Source organism: Triticum aestivum, chromosome 2A (assembly GCF_018294505.1).
Source record: "Triticum aestivum cultivar Chinese Spring chromosome 2A, IWGSC CS RefSeq v2.1, whole genome shotgun sequence".
NCBI classification, from domain to species: Eukaryota; Viridiplantae; Streptophyta; class Magnoliopsida; order Poales; family Poaceae; genus Triticum; species Triticum aestivum.
This window is the reverse complement of record NC_057797.1, coordinates 284569753-284587082: the sequence shown is the minus strand read 5'-3', so window position 1 is coordinate 284587082 and position 17330 is coordinate 284569753. Positions and strand designations below refer to the sequence as shown.

The 17330-nt window shown below is 48.0% G+C and overlaps 1 pseudogene; it reads left to right on the top strand.

The window, feature by feature from the left end:
- The first annotated feature begins 127 nt into the window (after positions 1-127).
- LOC123185229 (E3 ubiquitin-protein ligase At1g12760-like) lies at positions 128-9562 on the top strand (annotated as a pseudogene).
- Positions 9563-17330: the final 7768 nt, after the last annotated feature.

The following is a 17330-nucleotide window of genomic DNA, read 5'->3' as shown; positions in this document are numbered from 1 at the left end:
TAGTCTGGCCCGGCGGAGCGCGCCATTTCATCGTAGTTCCCGTTATCCTGTGCTCTAAGTCTACCGTCACCTTCTTGCCAAACACCCTGTCAGGGTAATAGAACTACTCTTAGGGTTCGCATCCGCCATGGCGTCCACCTCCCCGCGTCGCTCCGGCGACTCCTCGCCGTCCTCGCCCCTCCTCTCCTCCCCCTCCTCCCCGACATCCCTCGCGACGGCTAACGGCGTCGGGCGGCTGCCGATCCTCCGCAGCGGAACGCGGTTCCTACCCCGCACGGGCAGCCGCCGCCTGATGCGTGAGCCGTCGATGGCAGTGCGGGAGACGGCGGCGGAGCACCTCGAGGAGCGCCAGGCTGACTGGGCCTACTCCAAGCCTGTCGCCGTGCTTGACGTGCTCTGGAATCTCGCTTTCGTCGCTGTGGCAGCAGCCGTTCTCGCCGCCTCCCTCACGGAGCGCCCCGCCGTCCCGCTCCGCTTCTGGCTTGCCGGTTACGTGCTGTAGTGTCTCCTTCACGTTCTATGCGTCGTCGTCGAGTACAGGCACCGTTGCCGCGCGGGTGGGGCTGGGGTGCAGCAGGATGATGCGGGAGATTGCGATTTCAAGCTCAGGTTCGTGTTTTGCTCTATTCCTTCCAAATACTAAGTAAATTTGATTACATAAATTAATCGACTACATAAATTAATTTATTGTTACAGTAATACTATTGCCACATCAACTATCACCAGCTTTATTCTCTATTTTTTACGAAAACATTAACGCCCATAAGTGTGGGCGTTTGCATCTCGGCCACACGCGTGGATCCGTGTCCATTTGTAAGCGCACGAATCTTGGCATGTTTCTAGTGCCACGTAGCATTGGGCTGGTGTGTGGGCATTCACCCGGTCGCTCACACAGCCTTTTCACCACATGGGATGGACTGGTGTGTGGGCGTTTAGCAGTTCGTCCACATGCCACTTGTCACAGCCCTAGAATTTGATTGCAATTAGTTTCATAAGCATCCTGCATCATGTCTAAATTTCTGAAACTTGAATTGAGAAAAGTGGAAGCCTCAAAAACTTAAATAAAAAAAGGGCAAGAACCCTTAAGCTTGTATTCAGTGAAACCAAAATGGCCTTCATTAATGTTTGATAATTTTGGCAAGGGTTTGTATCCAAACCAAAAATATTGAACATTTTTAAGGAATTATTTTGGCACTGAATTTAAATCATTATTGTATTTGAATTTGGAATTATATTCATAATATATGGGATATTTTTTCAATTAACATTGAAATGTTTTATGTGCTGTTGGAAAAGTCCATCTAGCAACATAAAATTATTCAAAGGGTTTTGTCACTGTTTTGAAATTCTTTTGAATTTGAATCAGTGGCAAAATGATTAAATAAAAAGAAAACAAAACTGAATTATAAAACAGAGTAGAAACTCACCTGACTTACCTGCAGCCCACCTAGCCGGCCGTTACTGTGCAGCCCAGCAGCCCACCTCCCCTGCCAGTTGTCTTCCTCCTCTCGCCAGAAGGCATAGGGGAAGCAACGCACGGCGCGAGCGCGCCACGCCGACAGCAGCTTGCCTACCTGCCCCTCCCCGACGCGTGTGGACGAGCGCCACGCGACCCTCCCCGACTCTCTCTCACTCTCTCTCGTCCCCATCCCTTCCCCTGGATTTTCCTCTCTCTCACGCCCGAGCGCGTCCATCGTCGCTGCACGCCATAGCCACGGCCACCGGCCACCCCACGCCTCGCCAACGCGCTAGGAAGCTCCGCTACTTCGTCCTCGTCCCTCCTTGCTGAGCCACGCGACGAGGAGAGCCCCGGAGCGACGCCCGCAACATCATCTCCAACCACGGCCGGCCGAGATCGCTGTCGCCGTCTCGTCGCCCCTAGGCCTTCCCCGAGTACGCTAACCTTCCCTACGTCTCCGGTGTGAGCTCACGTACCGAACCCCCCTCTCCCCTTGCTCGATTGCGCCGCGTAGTCGTTGTCCCCATCGAGCCCGAGAGCCCTCCGCCTCCGGCCATGGCGCCGCCGTGGTCTGAGCCACCGTAGCCCGCATCCGCGCTCGTCACCATGCTCATCAGCTCCACAGGAAGCCAAAACCACCGCCAGTTCCTTTCCCAGTGCACCGCAGCCGCGTCCCCGCACCCGGCCGAACTCCGGCCGCCGCTCCGCCCGTCGCCGCCGCCGCTACCCTGCACCCGGCAACTCCCGCTGCCTCCTTTAGATGCGCACGTGCGCCAGCAACCCATAGCCGCAAACCGCGCTCGAAACTGTCGACCGTAGCTCAAACCCGATGCCCTCCGCCGCGCGAAATGGTCGTCGCCAGCCAAACTCCGGCGAGCCGACGTGGCACTATCATTAGTGCTAATTCCTGCCAGCTAGACGCCCCACAGCCACTGACAGCAGGCCCCGCGGCGAGTCAAACCCCAGTCAATGCGGGATTAGACCCGGTTAACCCCTATGTTAGTGACATGTGGACCCCACACGCCAGGTTTGACCCCGGTCAGCTCTGTTGACCTGCTGACGTCGGCATGATGTCATGCTGGCGCAGTATTGATTTTCTGGTTTTAAAATAATCCAGGAAATTTCAGAAAATAGCCAAAACTTCTAAAATTCATAGTAATTCAACTGTAACTCCAAATTAAACAAATTATATATGAAAAATGATCAGAAAAATCCAAAGAATCTGAATATGGCATTTTCATGCAGGTTTGAAAAAGTTAACCTCACTGAATAGGACAAATGATGATTAGGGCAATTTATGAAATAACATTTGGAGTTGGAATTTGATCTTGTTTGAGCTCCACTTCAATTAACTTGGCTAGATATTGCATTAGGTGAATTCAGTACCTTAACATGACATGTCATTCATGTGAATGTGCATTGCATTGATTGTGTTCCTTCTTTGCTAGTCGGTGGTTGTTCCCCCTCAGTAGACGTATGTTCCGACGATGAGTTTGATGACACCGATGAAGAGCTACTATCTTCAGAAGTGCTAGGCAAGCAAAAAACCCTTGTTCATCCCGATATAATCCCACTCTCTCGCTCCTGCTCTCTTTTACTGCATTAGGACAACAACGTTTCAACTGTTACATGCTGCGGTAGCTGAACCCCTTTCCTCTGCATGACCTGTCATTGCCACAGTAAATAGATGAAACCCATGAGTAGGAATTGTTTGAGCCCTGATGTGCCTACTCATTCATGCTTGTTGTCATGCCTGCTACTTCTTAGAGTTGAGTCCGGTCTGATTCATCAGGAATGAATTGGAACGTGGTGAACATGTCCTACCGTTGAGAGCTAAGTGTGTGAACACGATTTGGTAAAGGTAGCGGTGAGAGGCCATGTAGGAGTACATGGTGGGTTGTCTCATTGCAGCCATTCTCAGGAACTGAGTTCTGTGTTTGTGATCCATGAGCAGTTACTACCACACATTGGGTTCCGGTAACTCGGCCCCTCTCGGCTTATTAATCAACTTGATCTCTGTCTAGGAGTTGCAACTAGTTTCTGGTGTTTGTAGGTAGTGTTAGTAGTCTACCAAGTGGCACCCGGTACAGGTGGGCTTGGGACAGACTAGGCACAGTGGCACGGTGTAACAAGTGGTACCCGGATGGTGGGCTTGGGAACCCTGCACACATCGTTTGGGGCCGTGAGCGACACCCCGGCCGGATCTCCTTGCGGATGGAACCCGAATAGGCGATAAACCTGGACTAGAGACTTGTTGGTTAGTCAGGTCGTGGCCGACTCCCTCGCACGGCTTCCGCTTGAAGGTTGCCGAGGTACATGACGTGTACAGGGCGATAAGTGGCGAGAGCGTGTGTGAAGAAGTACACCCCTGCAGGGTTATCATTATCTATTCGAATAGCCGGATTCCTCGGATATGGAAACTTGGACCCCTTGCATAGTTCATAGACAAACAAAAGTGGATACTCTAAAATGCGCAAGATAAGTGTGAGTGCTATGGATGGCGTTCTCGCAGGGAGACGGGAGCGGATCCATAGTGGTGTATTGGTATGGTGAATTTGTGGACTCATGTGCGCCACCTCAAAGAGTTACTTGCAGTCGTAGTTCAGGATAGCCACCGAGTCAAAGCTGGCCTGCTGCAGTTAAACTCCACCACCCCCTTTGTTGATACCGATGCATATGTAGTTAGTTCTGATGTAAGTCTTGCTGGGTACATTTGTACTCACATTTGCTTATTTTATGTTTTGGAGAGAGACTTCAGTCCCGCTAGTAGTTCCGCTTGGACTTCGACGTTTAGCTCATTACCTCAGCTACGATCTTGTACCTTGGGAGGGTCTTGTAGACAGTCAGGCTTCTTAGTCTTTTTCATTTGTAGATGTCTGTACTCAGACATGTTAAGCTTCCGCATGTGTTTTGACTTGTATGCTCTAAATGTTGGGTCATGAGACCCATGTTTGTAATATCTCGCTCTTCGGAGCCTAATGAATAAATACTTGAGTCATAGAGTTATGTTGTGATGCCATGTTGTATTTACACATATCGAGCATATTGTGTGTATGATTGAAATGCTTTGTATGTGTGGGATCCGACAACCTAGTTGTTTATCCTCGGTAGCCTCTCTTATGGGGAAATGTAGTCTTGTGCTTCCATGAGCCATAGTAGTCCGCTACAGCCCGGTTCACCGGAGTCCTGCTAGCCCAGCACTACTGCTCAGGACACTTGACTGGCCGGCATGTGTTTCACTTCGTTCCCTTGTCTGTCCCTTCGGGGAAATGTCACGCGGTGACATCCGGAGTCCTGCCTAGCCTGCTACAGCCCGGATTCACACGCTGCTGACCGACATGCTCGATGTGATACATGTATGCCTGTCCCCATAGGTTGGTGCCACTTTGGGTTCACGACTAGCCATGTCGGCCCGGGTTCTCTGTCATATCGATGCTAGCGACACTATCATATACGTGAGCCAAAAGACACAAACGGTCCCGGGCCATAGTAAGGCGACAACTGTGGGAATACCGTGCGTGAGGCCGCAAAGAGATATGAGGCGTTACATGCTAGATCGATGTGACTTGGAATCAGAGTCCTGACACCACTTTCCACTCACGCACAAGGGCTGGTGTGTGGGCATTTGCCATCTTGCCCACACGCCTGTCTCATCTCCCACACCCAAGTTTCCACTCGCCATGTGTTTTGCAGTGTACATGGCAACTGCCCCAATGTGCTTTATAAGCAGGTGGCAACTCTTTTTTTTACCCGAACATGTTAGTTGCCATGTATTTTGCAGGGTACACGACAACTGCCCTAGTGTGTGCTTGTAAGCAGATGACAACTCTCTCTTTTTTTACCCAAAGATGTTGTTTTGCCATGTCTTTTTGTAGCGCTACACAGCAACTGCCTATTGTTAGTAGGTGGCAACTTCTAAGGTTTTCAAATCATGGCAACTGTAGTAAAACCAGACCATACATGGCAACTGCATAGTGTTAGTAGGTGGCAAACCCCTAACGTTTTCAAATCATGGCAACTATAGTAAACCAGACCATACATGGCAACAGCCGCAGGTTCCCAAAAATGACATCTGGAACTTTTAACATGAGATGGCAACTTCAGTTGAGCAACCATGGCAACTGTAGTTGTCTGACATGGCAACCGTAGTTCAGCGATATGGCAACTGCAGTTAAACGAACATGGACGAGGGTCTGGACCATGGCCACTGTGGGCGCGCGGTGACTGTCACGCGGGACGTGCAGGACCACGAGGTACGAGGCCTGACGTACGGGGCATGTGGGCGTTATCTATTTCGCCCACACGCATGCGTGTGAGAGGGATCGGTAGGGAAAAAAGAGGTGTGTGGGAATTACTTGTTTTTGCCCACACGTAGGTGTGTGGGCTGTTCCTCTTATACATCACACAAAATGTGTGGGAAGACCCCTAACGCCCACACGTGTGGCACTTATCGGCGTTCTTTTTTTATCTCCAGCTTTAGATTGTTCTGTCTGCTCTCAGTGCTTTATGTGGCCTAGTAGGCACATTCCGTGTAATATTCTTGGAAATTATACTTATTTTGATTTCTTTTAAGAAATATAAGAGAGCAGACTAGTCAACATCAAGCAAAGCCTATTTTTGCAGGTTTTAGTAGTGAGCCTGTTTGGTAACCTTTGGGCAGGGGAATGGTAGTTTGCACAAGGGAGTTCGTCGAGGTATTAGGCGTGGGAAGTACAATTTTACTCACATTCCCTTGTTTGGTATGATGAGAATTAGTTCAGGATGAAGACCTCCCCACGAATTAACGGGGTTCCCCCATGGAAACAAATCGGTGGGAATTGGCACCCTCAACTCCCATTCTCCTTCCCAGTTAAACTCCCCTTCCCTCTAAACAAGTAGTGGATCTTTTGCCCTCTTACCCCTCAACTCCCATTCTTCATCTCTAATTCCCACAAGCCAAACACATTAGTGCTTTTGTGCGCGTCCATTGATATTTGTCCATCTTCCAATGAATTGTTGGTCATGGATGAGGTATAGGTGAAATGTCAATTGAATGGCTTGACGGTATTATAGGGTGGTCGACTAGATGTCCAGCTATTCATTCTTTGATAAGGTTTTTCAATATTGAATTTGCATGGCTTGTTCTTTGGTTAGGAAACTACCCATGGGATGAGGGCAAAGACTAGTTTTGGTGCATAGTTTAAATCATCGGAAATAGCGGGGTTATCTTGAGGGTCATTTATGGTAGAAAAGGTGGCATGTAAAACGGAACCAGAAAAATGGCTTACTAGTGTAGTTTTTTGCCGTGGGCGTAGTTTCAGTGACCAGTTCACTTGTCTGCCAATCCTTATCATTTTCAGGACCGGTTCGAACGTGATCCCTATGTTAGATGATGAATATGTGCTCACTCTTCTATTCCATTTGTCAAGGTTCAGTTGCTTGTGATTAGCACTTGGTTGCAATCTGATCACTAAAAAAGATTATTGATCGAAGTATCATCCATGATGGATTGCACAAATGTAGATAGGATTTTTTAGCCTCCTTCCTGAGTTGGTTGTTTGAGATTGCTAAATATGGAATTATGGTTGAACCATGTGAATGGATTCTTTGAAACATGTCCAATGCTAAAATGTGTATCATTTAATTGTTACCGTCATTGTATTCATTTTACCTGTATTGTTTGTTTCCATGTTCTTTAGATAAAGATTTGTTTATTTTCTGTAATTCTGCACTATGAGCTAGTTACTTTAATGCTTAATTATTTTACCATTCTACGCATAGCTTATGAGCTAGATTACTTTGTCCAGTATTGTCAAGCACTTGGAGTCTGGAAACACGATGTTTTCCTTCATATGGTGGATCATTGGATTCTATTGGGTATCTGCAGGTGGTCATGCTTTTTCACAAGATGCTCCTCTACTTTACTGGTATGTCTCAAGTAGTCTTGGCATCTGAATGATGCCATGCTTCTTAACATTTGTGCTTGTTTTCTAACATAGCTTTTTTGTTGCAGGCTCTCAATTGTGTTTTTGGCATTTGATGTTTTCTTTGTGGTATTCTGTGTTGCCCTTGCTTGTTTGATTGGCATTGTTGTCTGTTGCTGCCTACCTTGCATTATTGCCATCTTGTATGCTGTAACTGATCAGGTATGCTAGTTCCTGTGGTTCTATAAATATGTCCTTTGAGAGAGTTGTAATTAAGATATGGGTGTGAGTGCTTCGTCTTCTAGATCTGTTAGTTTCTGCCAAATACAGTGGCTAATGCTCTGTTTGGATAATACAGACAGCCAGACACTTAGACATACTCCCTCCGGTCCTTTTTACTCTGCATATTAGAATTCTCTGAAGTCAAACTTCACAAAGTTTGATCGTATTTATATGAAAAAATATCAACATCTGCCATGCTAAAGTTATACAATATGATACTTTAAGTCATGACACATCTATTGATATTGATTTCAGATTGTGAATGTTGATACTTTTTTCTATAAAGTTGGTCAACTTTATGAGGCTTGACTTCAGTCAAATCTTATATGCGAACTAAAAAGGACCGGAGGGAGTACCTTAATTACAGTATATTGACTGTCATCTGTTTTCTTTGCCTATGGTTGATTTATTGTGTTTGTAATTCATAAGGAAGCAATACCTTGTCGCATGGCGTTATAACAAACCTTAAATAGAGGACCCTGATAAGTGCCACACGTGTGGCACGAAGCAATCCCGCCCTGACGTTTTTTGATGCCAAGTTTAGTGACAAGAAGAGGATGGCAACTTTAGTTGTGAAGCTTGGCAACTTTCTGTTTGGATGGCAAGTTTCAATTTTTTAGGTTTTTTTTCGGATAGAAACTTTAGTCTAAAAAATGTCAGGGCGGTGTTACTTCATGCCACACATGTGGGACTTATCCTTTGGGTAAATAGAAGCACTAGCCAATTTTAATATAATATGTTACATATGAACTGATGTTTTCAATTCTTTTCTAATAGCTTTATTCGTTCCATGCTACAACTATAATGGTTTACTACTATTTATAAATGATCCATGCTAAATGAGTGGGGGAGGAGGGGGTGGGCGGTGATTTCACTGGGTATTCCATTTTACAAAGATGCAAGGAAAGTGACCACCTCTCTGGTACTGAAACTATGGCTTGTGTCACCTTAAGCAGGAAGAAGCATCCGAGGAGGATATTAATAGCCTGTCCAAATACATGTTTCGGACAATGGGTGATGTAGACAAGCAGATTGTTGGGATTGCAGCACCTGTTTGTGGAGTAATGACAGAGTGTGGCACCGACCCTCCCATTGAGCACATTCTTTTAGCTGAGGATGCTGTAAGTTCTTGAATAGAATTTTTTTAATATAATTTATCAATGTTATTACTATTCTCATCCTAAGTTACTCATGATCCATGGTCACATCATAATGTACTAGAAATGCCTTTCAGAATTAAGTTTGTTACAAGGATTTTAGGATATTTTCAGTAAACTGGTCCTGTATTCCCTCCCGTCATTACAGAATGGCTATTACTTTTTAATGTCAATGTCAATATGGTTATTGCTAGTATTGTGGAAATATTTTCATGATTAATTTACTCATCATATTATAGGCAATAACTTGGGTTCCAAGTTAACAGTTTTTTTAGGCTTGCATGAATATATCCATCCAATGGCCCTTAATCTGCCCAGAGCTATAACTAACATGGTAGTTTTTTCAGTTAGAGGAGGCTATGCAATTAAGTACTAGAATGGTAATGATAAACAGTACAAAAGGGGACACACAGCCCACACACGCCACAACGGTGCCACCGTAGACCATACACATGCTACAGACACTAGGAAAATATTGGAAACACCATCGAGCAACTTAACGTGGGCACACCCTGGCCCACTCAAATCTGCCAAACACCAAACTGTCATTATAATATGTCCCGATCAACATTTATACTTGTCAATACATGAGTGCAGCATCTGCCTATGCCCGTATGAAGATAGTGTTGAGCTGCAAGAACTCCCTTGTAATCATCATTTTCCACTGCACCTGCATAGAGAAGTGGCTTCTCATAAACGCGACATATCTGTTGTGCAAGTTTAACATCGTCAAGTGCAACCTTGGTAGAGAAGAGGTTTAGGCAGCACTAGCCAGAAGGCCTCTTGATACTTTCCCTTCCAGCGGTATCTTCCATAAAGTGATTTCCATGTTTTTCCTGTAGCATATCATTAACGTCACGTCTTAGTAATCGCTAAACCAACTCTGAGAGGTTATTGACCGTGCCGGAACACGATCAACCTCCATGAGGGTCTTTCCTGCATGCAAACAAAGAACAAGTAAGAAACTAAAATTGCAATCTGGATATTACGAATATAAAAGGAAATCTTTATTAATAAAGGTAAGGTATTGTGATGTTTTGGTCTGGTCGTTGAACAGAAACGAAGTACGCGAAGTTGCAGTTATGATGAACTTTTAATCTAAACAAAACACGAACTCTAAATGACCCCCTAAGGGCTGTATATATGGAGGATAAGGGGGAATTTCGTGGCCCTTGAAGGAGGGGTCCAAAATCAACCCTAACTCTTGTTTCCCCACATGAACAGACTCTAAAAATAGCCTATACAAAAGTATTTTGAAATTACATGGGCCTGGCCCAATAATAAGGCGACGCAACACCTTAGCCTCTAGACGAAATTTAGGAAATGACATCTTGTATATTCCATTCAAACCTTCATTCACTCATTATGATGGCTTTAAAGTCCTGAAATCATCACTTGAACTTTCATTCTTATTCGCCTTGCGCATCCATTATCTTCATGCTTGAACTTGTTCCAAGGTTCATCTTTCTTGTCGAAGCTAGGCCCTTCATTTGTAAGCAAAACAAATGTATCCAATTTAGGCAGCATCATATTCTCTTGAACATTAGAATCGTTACCAAGAAACAAAAGTATCTGACAATTCAATTGACGTGCGCGAGCTCTAGTAATTGGTCCAATATGTATAGTAGCAGGGGCTGTGGGTGTAACAATGGTATTGATGTCCTTATCATTTCTTCTTGAAATGAAGTCGTCCTCGACGGAAGCTCATCCTTACCCAAATAAGGCATCAAATCTGCAATGTTAAAAGTGGGACTAACCCTAAAATCTGTAGGCAGCTCAAGTTTATATGTATTATCATTTATTTTCTCTAACACCTTAAAAGAACCATCAACACGTGGCATTAGTTCTGATCTGCACAAATCAGGAGATCTATCCTTACACAAATGTAACCAAACAAGATCTCCAGGTGCAAACACAACATGTTTTCTATCCTTATCTTCAGCAAGTTTATATTTAGCATTTATACGCTCAATGTTCTCCTTAGTTAACTAATGCATTTTTAAGACCAATTCAGCACGTTGTTTAGCATCAAAATTAACCTTCCCCGAAGATGAAAGGGGCAACAAATCAATAGATGCATGAGGCAGAAAACCATACACAATTTCAAAAGGGCACATCTTAGTACTAGAATGCAGTGAACGATTATAAGCAAATTTAATATGAGGCAAGCATTGTTCCCACATTTTCTTGTTATTCTTCAAAACAACCCTAAGCATAGTAGACAATGTTCTATTGACTACTTCAGTTTGTTCATCAGTATGGGGGTGACAAGTAGTACTAAAAAGCAGTTTAGTCCTCAACTTTGCCCATAAATATCTCCAAAAATGGCTACGATATTTAGTATCACGATTTGAAACAATAGTATTTGGCACACCATGCAAGCGAATAATTTCACAAAAGAACAAAGCATTAACATTTGTAGCATCATCACTTTTATGACATGGTATGAAGTGTGCCATTTTCGAAAATCTATCCATGACAAGGTCCTCGATAGTGGCTATGAAGTGGTGGTGGGTGGAAAGTAAAATTCCCTATTTCCAGCCCCTAGTCCGGGCTGGGCGTGATTCAGAAGCGGTTCCTCTATGATGACGAGGGATCGCATTAGGTCTAAAGCCTCGTTTAAGAGCGGGGTTTGAACGGGGTCAGAAGTTTCTGGGTTGAGCTCGCATGATGCGGGCCTCCAGGGTTCGGAAGTAGTATCTGGAGAAGAGTCTGGCCTTGCATGATTGCCGGAGACGCTATTCTTTTGGTGTTGAGCTCTAAGGCCACAAAGAGTCCGGCGGGCTCTGTCATGGTTCTAACTCTGACAGTGATGTAGGGGGGTGTGTATGGAGAGGCTAGATCTCAGCTATTGGGAAGTTGTGAACACACGAGGATTACGAGTTCAGGCCCTTCTCGGAGGAAGTAACAGCCCTACGTCTCGGTGCCCGGAGGCGGTCGATTGGATTATGTGTGTATGAATAACAGGGGTGCGAACCCTTCATACTGAGGAGGGGGTGGCTTATATAGAGTTCGCCGGCCCTCTCCTGCCCTCAGTGATGCAGGGTTTAAGGTACATTTAAGGTTGGGCGTTACTGGTAACGCCCCTAATAAAGTGCTATAATGACCATAAAGACTACTTAATAGCCGGCCGTTTGCCTGCGGAGTGACTTTAGGTCTCCTGGCAGTCGAGTGGTTGGCTTCATGGTCGAGTGATAGCTTCTTGGTCGAGTGTCTTGAACCCGTCGAGTGGGATACCTTCAAGTCGATTGAAATGTGACTTCTTCTAGGGATGTCCTTGGGTAGGGCTCTTTGGACAGGTCCGCGCCCCTACCCTAGGTACATAGCTTCATCATTAGCCCCCGAATGGATCGAGGTTTGAGTGGGGAAAGAGTTGGAGATCCTTCCGACTGGTTTTTTGGGCTACATGAGTGCCTCGTTTTCAGTCAATCGTCACGGATGACGTCATCAACCTCTTTCAGTTGCCTTGATCCATTCCAGGTCTTTCGTCGAGTGAATTTCTTTACTTGTGACATACCGAGTGTCGGCGCGAGCGGGGTCTTCTGTTTTGACAAGTTGTTTTGCAGCCCGCGGATGTCGTGGGATTCGGATTTCGGGGAGCGCGCAGGACTGGAGCAGCCGCAGTAATCGGAAGTGATAAAGCGGAAGCTCCTCGATTTCCACGCCACCTTTTTCACCACGTACTGCGCGCGCATCTGCTGCGGGATTTGACTGGATTGCCTGGGCCTGCCAGTCAGCCACTCGGGAGCGGCCTCTTATAAGTAGCCGGCTCGGGGTTTCCAAACAGTGTGCTCTCTTCTTCCTCTCTCCCTTTGCAAGCTCCTCCGCCACCTCCGCTCTCACCCTAGCACCGCAGACCCGTGCGAGATTTGCCGGCGACGATGGCGAAGGACAAGACATCCGCTCTGGAGCGCACGAAGAAGGCGGCGGCGCAGGGGAAAGGGAAGAGATCTGCTCGGGGCGGATCTTCCTCAAAGTCTACGCTGCCTCGCGGCTGGATCCAAGGCGACTGGATGCCGTCGGTGATCCGGCAAGAAGACCTCGACGACATGGTCGAGGGGGGAGTCATTCCCCACGAAGCTGTGCGTCTCCCGGGGAGAGAGATCGAACCTCAGCCTCGCGACGGTGAGTGTGTGCTCCTAGCCACCCATATCGATCGAGGGTTTTCTCTGCCGCCCCATCCTTTTTTCCGGAGCTTTCTGAACTTCTTCGGAGCGCAGCTCCACCACTTCACTCCCAACTCCATCGTATATCTTGCTGCTTTCATTTCCATGTGTGAGGGTTTCTTGGGTTGCCGCCCCCATTGGGGACTCTTCAAGCACATCTTTACCTGCCATTCTCAATCGGTCAAGAAGGCCAAGTCGAGTGACGAAAGGACGCAGGTGATTCAGCTGTGCGGGGGCCTGGCGATCCAGACGAGGGGAAAGAGTTATTTTCCATCTATCATTTTCCCGGAGTCGGTCCGCGGTTGGCAGGCGACCTGGTTTTACTGTCAAGACCAGGCGACCCCAGGGCAGTCGACCGGACTTCCCCCTTTCTCTCTCGACCGAGCTGAAAAACCTGCTTCTCTGAAAGTGACGCCGGAGGCAAAGGCCCAAGTCAAAGTACTGGCTGGTCGAGTGGTTGAGCTTGTCCGTGAGGGCGTGACTGGTATGGACTTGCTGGAGGTCTTCCTCCGGAGGCGCATCCAACCGCTCCAGGCTCGTGACTACCCGATGTGGCTGTACTCGGGTCTCGACGACACCACTCGGGTCCACCCGGAGGAGGTTACTGAAGAGATGCTGGAGGGGTGGCTGTCGAGCATCACGGGGAACAAAGACAACCCCCGAGGAGCCAGGAGGGTAATTCCACTCGACAACTCGTATGACATGGACTAGGTATGTCTTTATGCTCCTGACTGAGATCTTGTTTTCTTCATTGGTCTTCTTTGAGTAGGTCGATTGACTTTCGTCTTGTCTGTTGTTCTCTAGGCGACTACCGAGATGTACTCGACGCCCAACGGGGCACAGGGGCCAACTGAGGAAGGGGAGGCGAGCGGAGGTGAGAGCGGAGACGATCAAGGCAAGTGGGAGTCCGACGGTGAAGGAGAGGGAGGCGACGACGTCGACTCTAGCGAAGAGGAGGAGGAGGAGGTTGAACCCCCCCGCCCGGAGGGGCGATCCAAGCACACACACGACCCAACGCGGGAGCGCAGTAGGGCGACTGCTCCTGTTGGGCAGTCGTCGAAATGCCCTTGGACCTCTTCTCCTACGCCGACTGGAAAGGCTCCCAAGCACCCACGCGCGACGCCGTCCAAGCCGCCCAAGGCTCTGCCCAAGATGAAGGTGGCCGTCCCCACCATTTCTGGGTAATAACAAAACTTGTTTTCCTTTGTCGACCGTGGACAGATCCTTGGTCGATTCATTGAGCCAACTGATTGACTTTCGAGACTTACAGTGCTGCTACTTCTGAGATCTCCGCCAAGGACGACGACCAAGAGATGGAGGATGCCGTTACCTCCAACCCTGGTATGATTACTGACGTTCCGCTTTGAGTCGACTGAACATTTATTGCAACTCTGGTCGATTGAATGTTTCCCTTGTAGCCCCTCCTCATGTTATCGACCTCCCGGATGACGACGACAATGAACCGCTGAGAGTGAGGAGGAACAAGAGGGCGTCGGCTGACAAGACCCCCCAATCTGCTCCGGCGTCTGACGCCGTAGCTCGGGATGGTGGTGACACCGCTCGGGCTTCTGTGACTTTCGCCATTCCTCTGACAAGTGTGCGGCCTTCGACGTCGACTGCGGATCCGCCTTCGCTTTTTGCCGCGTACCCTGTCCCTGAGGACCAAGCGGCTGCCGCAAAAGAGGCTATACGCCAGGCGGGGATCATGATGGAGCAAGTGAGGGTGGCTCGGGAGGCCAGCCAAGCAGCTTATGACGCGAGCTCGGCTCTTCAGAGCAACGTCCAGGTCAGTCGACTCAACACTTGGTCTGTTATGATATGCTGTTTGAAGAATCTCTTTTCCGAAGATCTTTGTATCTGTACACCCACTGGGTGTGTCTGCCAATTCTTGGACGAGTGGGGGCACGCTAAGTGCATCCACTGGGTGTAGTCCCCGAGACTACGGTGGACTGTTGGCAGTCGACTATAGTCTTTATATTGTGTTGCTGTAGCTGTATTTCTTCATTCGGTCTGGTCAGGCCATGTCGAATGGGACTGTATCCGGCAGTCGAATTTTTTTTTATAGTGGGGGCACGCTGAGTGCACCCACTGGGTGTAGTCCCCGAGACTACTGTCGAATGTTCTTGATTCGGCTGTAGTCTTAGAAACGTCATCATTGTCTCTTAGTTACTCGGAAGCAACTTATTTTGGACGTCTGTCGACTGATTTTTCTTTTTACAGAAATCCTGCGAACTTGTAGCTCGCTATACTGAGTTGGAGAATCAGCAGATCCAGCTCAACCTTAACTTGAAGATTGCTCAGGAGAATTTGAAGAAGGCGCAAGAAGAAGCAAAAGGTATGGCCGGTGAGGTTCTCCATTCTTAACGAGTGGCTTTCTTGTCCATTCTCGATGTTGATTTCGCTCGACGCGCCGCAGATAAACTGGAGGTAGCTCTGAAGAAGAAGGATCAAGATCTTGCGGAGGCACAGAAGTAGGTCTTGGATAAAACGAGGCTTGCTGAAGAGAAAATGGCCTCGGTCGGAGCTCTTGAGAAGGAGAACTCCAGACTGACAGCTGCTCTCGAGGTAGCCAATCAAGAGGTCAGCCGACTGAAGAACGACAACGTGGCTCTGCACGACAAGGCGGGTGAGCTAGCGGGGAAGAGGAATGATCTGGAGGCTTATCTTGGTGGACTCGCCAAGAAGCTGTTCGTCGTGCTCGAAGGTAATTACTCTGCCCCGACTGTCTTGCAGTTACCAAGTCTGTGTAGGGTCACTGTCTTATTCTTGAATCGTGTTTGCAGAATTCCGTCAGAACTTTGAAGAGGAGACCAGTCGAGTGGAGCCAGGCTTGGACCCTGCTAACTCCCTTGTGAAGGACGAGGCTGCAATGAACGTGCTCCGTCTGGAGTCTCGTATTGCCAGCGTGGTTGACTATCTTGCTCGACTGAAGGTTGCGATGTCGCGGATCGACACATCACTCTGGCCTGGGACGACACTTCAGAACGACCTCGAGTCCCTGATGGCTCGACTTAATGAAGTCCAAGGTCGAGTGGAGGAATGGAAGAAATCTTCTGCTAGATGTGGTGCTGATGTCGCTCTGTCTCTGGTCCGCGTCCATTGCAAGGAAGCGCGAGAAGAAAAGCTGGCCGCCATCCAAGTTGCCAATACCAGGAAGCACAACTTTCAAGACTTCATGGAGACTTTCATTGCTGCCGCCACTCGTATTGCAGACGGGATCGACTTGAACGAGTTCGTCGCCCCTTCCAGTCCTCCTCCTGAGGAATGAAAAACTTTTATGCTTCACTTTAAATTTGCCTCGGAATGCCGAGTGGATTTGTAACCGTTAAACTCCGCCGAGCCGAGGGCTCGAGTACTTTGATCTGAGGTGTGGGACCTTTTAGGCTTTATCTGAACTTGATTTCTCTTTGAATATCTTCATGGTTTGATCCGTCGAGTGGAATTCGATCTTCACTCGGAATAACCATGTATTTGCGGCGCAACTCCGAAGGAGAAGGTAGCAGTCGACTTGCGCCTCATCGTCCTTGCGGATTGGGTTCTGTCCTGTACTTAGGCGAGCACTGGGCCGCAGCTAAGTCCCCGAGTGGGAGGTCTGCTCTCCACTCGGTAGGGTTTTTAAACACTTAGGCGAGCGCTGGGCTGTAGCTAAGCCCCCGAGTGGGAGGTTTGCTCTCCACTCGGTAGGATTTTTTCAAACTTAGGCGAGTGCCTGACTGCAGCTAAGTCTCTAGGTGGGAGAACTTAGGCGAGTACTGGACTGCAGCTAAGCCCCCGAGTGGGAGGATTGCTCTCCACTCGGTAGGATTTTTTCAAACTTAGGCGAGTGCCTGACTGCAGCTAAGTCTCTAGGTGGGAGAACTTAGGCGAGTACTGGACTGCAGCTAAGCCCCCGAGTGGGAGGTTTGCTCTCACTCGGTAGGATTTTTTACAACTTAGGCGAGTGCCTGACTGCAGCTAAGTCTCTAGGTGAGAGAACTTAGGCGAGTACTGGACTGCAGCTAAGCCCCCGAGTGGGATGTTTGCTCTCACTCGGTAGGATTTTTTCAATCTTAGGCGAGTGTCTGACTGCAGCTAAGTCTCTAGGTGGGAGAAGTTAGGCGAGTACTGGACTGCAGTTAAGCCCCCGAGTGCGAGGATTGCTCTCCACTCGGTAGGATTTTTTCAAACTTAGCCGAGTGCCTAACTGCAGCTAAGTCTCTAGGTGGGAGAACTTAGGCGAGTACTGGACTGCAGCTAAGCCCCCGAGTGGGAGGATTGCTCTCCACTCGGTAGGATTTTTTCAAACTTAGGCGAGTGCTGGAGTGCAGCTAAGCCCCCGAGTGGGAGAACTTAGGCGAGTACTGGACTGCAGCTAAGCCCCTGA